Raw genomic sequence first — 9363 nt, 5'->3', positions numbered from 1 at the left:
CTTTGTTGTTGCCCGAAAATGCAATATTTAGTAGCGTGAGCAACACTACAATCATAATTAATTTTTTACCTTTGTTGTGGTAGGGTTATTAGACGCTGTTGCTGCCTTTCGTGGTTTTCGGCGAATCACCGTCGACGACATCGGCTGTCGGCCACTGTCTCCTAGGTGTGTCCGGTTCTAGTTCTACGATCCCCAGCGGCGTTCAGGCCGTTATAAAGACGAATGATGCACGCACCCCATATTAATGTTCACTAATACAGTTGCCAATATAAGCACTGGAGTATAAACGCGTATATTAATTCTATTATTTCTGTAGTTATGCAGAAATAGTAGACATAAAACAATAAAGTTTAGTCTTCCACTAACCATGTAACCTTACGAAAAGCGACCGAACCATATTTCCGCTAGCTATAAGAACGATGCCGACCGGGGTGGCTGAGCTGTTCTGGGCGTTACAGTCTGGAACCGTGCGACCGCTGCGGTCGCAGGTTTGAATCCTGCCTCGGGCATTGATGTGTGTGATGTCCATAGGTTAGTTAGGTTTAAGTAGTTCTAAGTTCTAGGGGACTGATGGTCCTTTCTATGAAAGTTGTCCAAGATCAAAGAAAGCTCATTAGGTTAGGTCAAATTTCAAAGCCATGCTGAAAGTTTCCTTTGACTTGAAGCATGCGTTCACCGTGAATTCGTGCCACAGGGACACAGTGTAAATCGATCGTACTATTGGGACGCCTGCGAGAAAATGTGAGAAGGAAACGGCATGAAATTAAGCGAGGCAATTCCTGGCTCTAGGCTCACGATAACGCCCCCCCCCCCCCCACACACACACACATACATCCCTGTTGGTGGTGCGCGACTATTGTTGTAGAAAAGCCGAAACCACTGTGTATCCTGTGTTGTGGCATGATGCAACCCGTCTCCCAAGTGCATCCCAATCAAGCTGTGTGGGATTCAAATTGGGAGAGCCACCCCACGAATGTACTACATTTCGTTTCCAAGAAAACGTCAACCACTCGTGGTCTATGAGGTCAAACATTATCGCCCATCAGTACGAAGTCTGAGTGCGCAGCACCTCGCAACAACCATACGTGAGGTCGCAAGACCTCGTCACTGTACCTGACAGCAGTTAAACCTTTCCGACTCACCCGCACAATTTCGTGAAGAGGTGTCCGTGTGGTTAACATAATCGGCCTCTCTCCAAAATGTTCGGGTCTAGAAATCATGTTCCAGAGTCCCCCCAGAAGCGAAACCGTCGAGAATCACTCTCCATACCAAATCGGGGCTCATCTCTGAAAAGAACATGTGGCCCTCTGTTGGACTATCCAGCTGGCATATTGACGACTTTAGATGTTCCCTTTTGCGAAAACGGGTCAGAGACACACATGCAACAGCTCTCGGGCAATAGAGGGCACTCTGTCGAAGCCTTCTCTACACTGTTTACCTCGATACAGCACGTGCTGTGGATGCTGCTAGGTCAGACGGCAGTAGGTGTGCAGTGCTTGCTAAGGCGTTACCGTCGTGCCCTTACAGCCAAATAACGGTCTTCTCTTTCTGAAGTCGTTTCGATCTCTATAAACTGTCGCCACATCCGAGAAACAACAGAACGATTCAGATTAAACCATCAGGCCACACGAGTTTTGGACTGTCCTCGTTCCATTCTTGGCAACGGCCTTGCCGCAGTGGATACACCGGTTCCCGTGTGATCACCGAAGTTAAGCGCTGTCGGGCGTGGCTGGCACTTGGATGGGTGACCATCCAGGCCCGCATGCACTGTTGCCATTTTTCGGAGTACACTGAGCCTCTTGATGCCAATTGAGGAGCTACTCGACCGAATAGTAGCGACTCCAGTCAAAGAAAACCATCAAAACGACTGGGAGAGCGGTGTGCTGACCACACACGCCCGTCCTATCCGCATCCTCAGCGGACGATGACACGGCGGTCGGATGGTCCCGATGGGCCACTTGTGGCCTGAAGACGGAGTGCTTTGTGCTTCGTTCCATTGTTCCTGTGGCCGTCCACCACAGAGAGTCTGGTAGCCGTCTTCTCTGTGCCATACTGCACCGTCTGTGACTGTACACAGCGATTGTGGATGTGGGACTACCCGAGAAATACCACTCCTTGTGATAGGTGCCCTGACATCATCGTAGGCGTTGTTTGCCATTGACCGAAATGCCGTCTTTCATGCAGAACGCAATCGTACGGACATCCGTTGTATGATTACAGGGTGAAAAGCATTTAAACCGACAAACTCTGGGAGGTTTTAGGGGACATAAAAACAAATATTTTTCCCTAATGTCATTTTTTCCTGTGAGGATTATTTAAACCAGCGGAGGCCGTATTACGCTCTTCAGTTGTTAGAGGGCGTATTACGCTCTTCAGTTGTAGGCAACTGCCGTCCACCAGTGTAGTAGTGCATTGTCCCTGTTTACTAATGGAGCGATACACCTGTAGTGAGTACACTGATATGGTTGGTGCGTACTACGTAGCGCACCACAACGGACGAGCTGCACAGCTGGTTTATCAACAACAATATCCTAATCGCCGTATCCCGCATCATACGACCTTTGCTGCTGTGTACCAGCGTCTGTGTGAGACCGGGTCATTTAGCAGATTACCTGGACAGGGGCGCCGTCGCACGGTAAGAACGCTGCAATTTGAGGAAGCTGTCTTGCAGCATGTGGAGCGGGATCCTTCAATCAGCAATCGCGCAATTGCACGTAACATGGGGACGAATCAGACGAATGCAAGAACAGTTCTTCGAGAGCTATTGTTACGTCCATTTCACTTACAGAGTGTCCACAACCTGGAGGCAGTTGATTCTTCACCCAGAGCACAATTATCGAAGTGGTACCTGGAACAGTGTGAAATGTATGCTATATTTCCATCCTCTGTGTTGTTTAGCGATGAAGCAACGTTCGGACGTGACGGAGTCTTCAATATGCACAATTCGCATGTTCGGATTGAGGATAACCCACATGCCACAGTTACTAGCGCTCACCGAGCGAGGTGGCGCAGTGGTTAGCACACTGGACTCGCATTCGGGAGGACGACGGTTCAATCCCGTCTCCAGCCATCCTGATTTAGGTTTTCCGTGATTTCCCTAAATCGTTTCAGGCAAATGCCGGGATGGTTCCTTTGAAAGGGCACGGCCGATTTCCTTCCCATTCCTTTCCTAACCCGAGCTTGTGCTCCGTCTCTAATGACCTCGTTGTCGACGGGACGTTAAAAAAAAAAAACACACACACACACTAGCGCTCATCAAGTGCGGTTCTTCGTTAATGTGTGGGTCGGTGTTGTTGGGGACTGTTTAATTGGACCATATCTGCTACCTAGGCCATTAAATGACAGGTACTGTTACAATTTTCTCGCCAGTGCATTGCCAGAATTGCTGGAAGACGTCCCGCTCCCTACAAGACAACGCATGTGGTTCCAACATGACGAGGCGCCTGCACATTTCAGTCGTCCTGTGCGTCGACTCCTGGATAGACGGTTCCCAGAAACGTGGATTGGCAGAGGTGGTCCTGTACAACGGGCTGCTCGATCCCCAGGTATATCCCCTCTGGACTTTTTTGTTTGGGGAGAGATGCGCAACCTTGTTTATGCAACTCCTGTTCCGTCAGAAGAGGATCTGGTTGCCCGGATAGCAGCAGCAGCAGCAGCAGCAGCAGCAACAATTCAGGATACTCGTGCGGGTGTTGCCCGTGGCCGACAGAACATGATCCGACGGTGTAACCTTTGTTTACGTGTCAATCGGGGCATTTTTGAAAATCAACTGTAACTGAAATTGGGTTGTGTTAATATGTTGCCTCTTGGTCATAAAGAAACGGAAAAGTGTTTGTTGGTTTAAATAATTTGCCTCCATAGAAATGTTCCTCTAGCGGTTTAAATACTCCTCATAGGAAAAAATGACATTAGGGAAAAATATTTGTCTTGATGTCCCCTACAACATCCCAGAGTTTAAATACGTTTCACCCTGTATATCGTGAATTACACACAGGATGGGGAAAGAGTGGTTTGTTGCTTTTAATTTGAACGACAGTGTAGATCCCTTCGCGCTTCAGATATCTGTCCTGTCCATCTTGCGATCAGATGAAAAAATAATTGCTTAAAAAACGTGTCGCTCTTTCTAAAATGTATCAACATCAGCCACGCGTTCACACCTGCATGCGAGAAATGCAGTAGTTGTCGAGGCCGCGTCGAGGCTGCGAGGTGAGAAACCGCCGGCGTGTTGGGTCGAGCCGTGCAATATGTAGAGGCAGCAGGCAGCACAGCACTGTGCAGACAGCGCGCCAGCCGGCGGGTTAATTGCGGCCAGTGTTGGCCGGCGCGGCGCAGCCCCTGCTGTTGGCTCAGCAGCGCCGCCTGCGGCTGTCTGCAGACACGCGGCTGGCTGCCTTTTGACTGCCCTCGCCGCAGCGGGCTCTGGTACTGCGAGACCCACCCAGCAACTTTATGTGCGCCACAACGTGCGAGCCGCTACGAAATCCTTCTGTCGGCTATGGATTCAACGAGCGCTGTCTTCAGCGTTGTCTTGACCGTCTTTACTCCTGGAGTGTCGCCAATGGCTTCCGTTTTTCTGCCGAGAAGACGGTCTGTATTAACGTCTGGCGCTACAAAGAGTTTCTCCCACCGTCCTTACATCTCGGTCCCGTTGCTCTCCCATTCGTGGAGACAACAAAACTTTTAGGTCTTACATTAGACAGGAATCTTAGCTGGTCTCCACATGAGTCATATTTGACTGTCCTCCGTGTTCCCAGCGGTACTTTGTGGGGAGCGGATCGAACCGTCCAACTTCGCCTATATCGGTCGATCGTCCGCTCAAAGCTGGATTATGGGAGCTTTGTATACTCCTCTGCACGGCCGTCCATCTTACGCCGCCTCAACTCTGTACAACATCGGGGGTTACGTCTTGCGATCGGAGCGTTCTATACTAGTCCCGTCGAGAGTCTTCATGCTGAAGCCGGTGAATTGCCACTAACCTACCGGCGCAATATACTGCTTTGTCGGTATGTCTGTCGGCTATTGTCAATGCCCGGCCACCCGTCTTATCGTTCCTTTTTTGACGACTGTCTCGACCGTCAATACGGGTTGTATGTCTCTGCCCTGCTACCCCCTGGAGTTCGCTTTCGTCGCCTCCTTCAGCAACTTGATTTTCCACTCCCTGCAACCTTTAGAGTGGGCGAGAGCCAAACGCCACCTTGGCTCCAGGCTCAGGTTCGCGGTTTGTCGAACTTCATTCGAAGTTCATTAATACGATCTTCATTTATAGAGATGGCTCTAAGACCAATGACGGTGTCGGGTGTTCTTTTATTGTCGCGGCACACAGTTTCAAATATCTGCTCCATGGCCATTGTTCGGTCTTCACAGCTGAGCTATTTGCCCTCTATCGGGCTGTTCTTTACATCCGGCGCCACCGACATTCTGCTTATGTCATCTGCTCTGATTCCCTGAGCGCCACGCAGAGCCTCAGTGGTCCGTACCCGGTCCACCCTTTCGTGCACCGGATCCAACGCTCTCTTCAGCAGCTGGCGGACGACGGTTCTCCGGTTACCTTTATGTGGGTTCCTGGCCATGTCAGTATCCCTGGGAACGAAGCTGCAGATGCCGCGGCCAAGGCTGCGGTCCTCCAGCTTCGGACAGCGTCTTGTTGTGTGCCGTCATCTGATTTTAGCAGGGTCATTTGTCAGAGCATCTTATCGCTGTGGCATGCCGATTGGTCATTTTGGCTCGGTTACGGATTGCACACTGCCGGTTCAGCCACCGCCATCTGCTGACGGCTGCGCCGGCGCCGTTCTGCCCATGTGGGCAATTGCTGACGGTACGCCACATTTTAACGTCCTGTCCGAATTTTAATACACTGCGCATTGATCTTGGCCTGCCAAGTACTCTGGATGAAATTTTAACGGATGACCCAGGAGCAGCTGCTCGCGTTCTTCGTTTTATCCACTTGACACACCTGTCTAAGGACATCTGATTATACTGTTTTCTCTTAATTCCTTGGCTGTTAATGTGCCTTTTATAGTGTTGTCCTTTTTAGTTGCTCTTTTAACATTGTGCCTCGAAGTGCATTCATAATTTAGTCTGGGCGCTAATGACCATTGTAGTTGTGCGCAAAAAAAAAAAAAAAAAAAAAAAAAAAACCTGGCTCAATAGTCCACTTAGCTGACAAACGAGAAATGTAGACCTTAGTACAGGGCGATTACAAATGATTCATCGCGTTTTGACGTCTTATGGCTTCAAATATAAAGGGTGACAGTTATTGAACTACATCAAATGAAATCATGACTTCTCCAATAGTATGCGTTAGGACGTTGAAACCGCACGATTGGCCGCGGGCACGGCGGGTATTAGTATGCGCATGCGCACGCGGCTTGTTCTTGTCGGCCATTTGCACGTGTGAATATCGCGGTACAGCGCTAGTGAAGCAATAACAGCCCAATTGCGCCTCAAAGGAAGTTTGCGACCGAGTTCAAGCTGAAGACAACCGGTCCAAGTGTGCTGACAATCAAGAATTTCATTCGCAAATTTGAGAGAACCGGGTAGTGTTCGTGAGGACAGTGTTGGCAATGTCGGTCGTCCAAAAAGAGTGAAACGCACGAAAACATCGAGGAGACACGCGCTGCGTTTCAAACCAGCCCCAGGAAACCGATCGGACGAGCCGCACAAGAGGTGGGAATCAACTGGGAGGCACTGCGACAAATTCTTGTTGAAGACCTGCGTCTCTTCCCATACAAAATTCAAACCCATCAGCCAATAAGCCCCAGGAACACGGAACAGCGGTTTTGTTCCGCCAACACTCTTGTCCACATAATTAACGAACAGGACTTTGATGTGAATATGGTTTGGTTCAAGAATGGTTCAAATGGCTCTGAGCACTATGGGACTTAACTTCCGAGGTCATCAGTCCCCTAGAACTTAGAGCTACTTAAACCTAACTAACCTAAGGACATGACACACATCCATGCCCGAGACAGGATTCGAACCTGCGACCGTAGCGGTCGCGCGGTTCCAGGCTGTAGCACCTAGAACCGCTCGGCCACCCTGGCTGAATATGGTTTGGTTCAGCGACCAAGACCACTTTGATTTGGGTAGGTTTGTCTATAAGCAAAATTGCCGCATTTGGGGGACTGCCAAACCGCATTTCGCGATCGAGAAGTCTCTTCACCGTCAGTGGGTGACAGTGTGGTGTGCAGTGTCTAGTCACCGATTACGATGCGATATTCCTTGGTGGCACGGTGACTATCGAACAGTACGTAAAGGCTTTGGAAGATGATTCATTCCTATTACCCAAATTGACCATGATTTCGACAAGATGTGGTTCTTGCAAGACGGAACACGGCTCCGAAGCCATTGCTGAGCTGCTGAAACCAGCCATTCTGGAGGTCATCGACAGCATCGATGTTCCGAGACTTCGGCGGGTAATGCAGAATTTCGCTATTTGTCTTCGCCACATCATGGCCATTGATGGCAGGCATACGGAACATGTCAGAACCTAAATCCGAATTTGCGTGTTGAATGAAGTGTGTGCACGCCGGAGTTTGTAACTAATTAGGTTTTTTCATATAGTTGAATAATTGTTATCCTCTACGTGAGTCAATATTGTCGGATAAAAGTGAGATAGAAAAGGATAATTGGCAAAGAATATCAAAGTGCTAAGCAGTTTAAACCCTCTATACATGTAACGTATTGCATCCCACGAAAGCAAGACACAACTATACGTGTCACTAGTGCGACTGTTTACATTGTATTATTGTGAGACATGAGAAAGTATACACAGACAGTGGAAAGCGCATCCGTACATTTGGGGGGGGGGGGGAGATTTGAAGGAAAGTATGAAATACAGAAGCAAGAAGATGCGAAAGAAGGCACAAAGAAGATCTGTATCGGAGGTTTAAGAAACTGACACTGGGAGAATGGCGGGAAGAAGAAAACTACAGTGAGGAGGACAAGTTTTCGTAGCGGAGGGTACTCTACCTAACAAAGTATTAGTACATCAACCCGCTGGAAGACGTCGAAGAGACCGTCCAAGAAAAAGCTGGAAAGACGAAACTTCGATGAGCTTGGGAGAAGCAGATCCAATAGCCAGCACTGAGGATGCCCGTGATAGAAGTAAAAGGGCAAACATATGTAAACATATTTTGTGTTGTTACAATTTTGTTTAGTCACGATTCGTGGACTGCAGGTGTTGATCATTTCGTTCTCTTGTGTTTATGTTTTTGTATACTTACGTCTTCGACGATGGGCCTAAATGCCTGTTCGTGTTTAATGATAATAATAAAAAGATGAAGGTCCTTCAGTGCTATTGTGTTTAATGATGATAATGAAATGATGAAGGTCCTTCAGTGCTCTGCGAGATTCTTCTCGCAGTGTTGTATCTCCCAAGATTTGCTCCGAAGATCTAATTTTCGTATACGTTGTGTGGGGCGGCGGGTGGAATTTATGTTGCTATTTAAAATGTTTGGTTTGTAATGTAGAAAAGATGCATTCCTTGCCGTTTTAACCATATGTGGGGCGGCGAGTGGAATTAATTGTTATATAAATGTTCCTATTATTTATGCTGTCTTTTGCCGTTCTCAACACTGGCTCTCTAACTACAATATTGGCAACCAGAAAGTGATTAGCAAAACGTGAAGCCTGTAATTAGAATTCCTAGTGCCCACTTCATCTGAGAAATACACTTAGAGCTACAGCTTAAAGCTCTGAGGAATTAGAAAATTGTTTGGGATTCATAATCAAAAACGATCGTGAAATAAAAACGTTCTCTATTTTCTGAAAGTCACAGATGAAAAAACAAGAATCCACACAATCTGACTAACAGAGCAGTTCAGAGTCTAATGCGCTCATGCAACTATAACTGTCCAAATTAAATGTTTAAGTGAATGCTCGCCATAATTTGATGATTAGGTTCATCAAACGCCACGCTAAATAATGGTAGAATGTTTGTCCCGCGACAGCACGTGAAAATACGACATACTTAAACTGAAGATAGATAATTAAAGTCATCCCAGAATTAACACTTCACTCGAAAATGATTTCATGATTACGCATATCCCGAGTAACTTAATACGGCATCCGAGGCTGTTTATAGCAATGATACCGACGCGACGCGACTCCCGACACGGGTGGTGTGCTATTCAGCGTCTGGAGAGAACTGGGGCCTTTCTTCGTCGCGCAGCGTTCTTATATATAAAGCCGCGGTGCGGACGGCTAAGGGAACGCCTGATCAAATCGGCTCTCCCAACTAGCCGCTGGGCTAGTAATGCACCACTTTAAGTTACCGAATAAATCATAGCTTCTTTTGCTGATGGCAGATGAAGCTCTCAATTTAAATGCGCAATCAACACACAGGTAAGTAGTCATAATAAA

The 9363-nt window shown here is 47.9% G+C and overlaps 1 pseudogene; it reads left to right on the top strand.

The window, feature by feature from the left end:
* The first annotated feature begins 1658 nt into the window (after positions 1-1658).
* On the top strand, positions 1659-1776 carry LOC126254280 (5S ribosomal RNA; annotated as a pseudogene).
* Positions 1777-9363: the final 7587 nt, after the last annotated feature.

Source organism: Schistocerca nitens, chromosome 4 (assembly GCF_023898315.1).
Source record: "Schistocerca nitens isolate TAMUIC-IGC-003100 chromosome 4, iqSchNite1.1, whole genome shotgun sequence".
Classification (NCBI taxonomy): Eukaryota; Metazoa; Arthropoda; class Insecta; order Orthoptera; family Acrididae; genus Schistocerca; species Schistocerca nitens.
The sequence above is the reverse complement of the archived record's forward strand: the minus strand, read 5'-3'. Positions and strand labels throughout refer to the sequence as shown.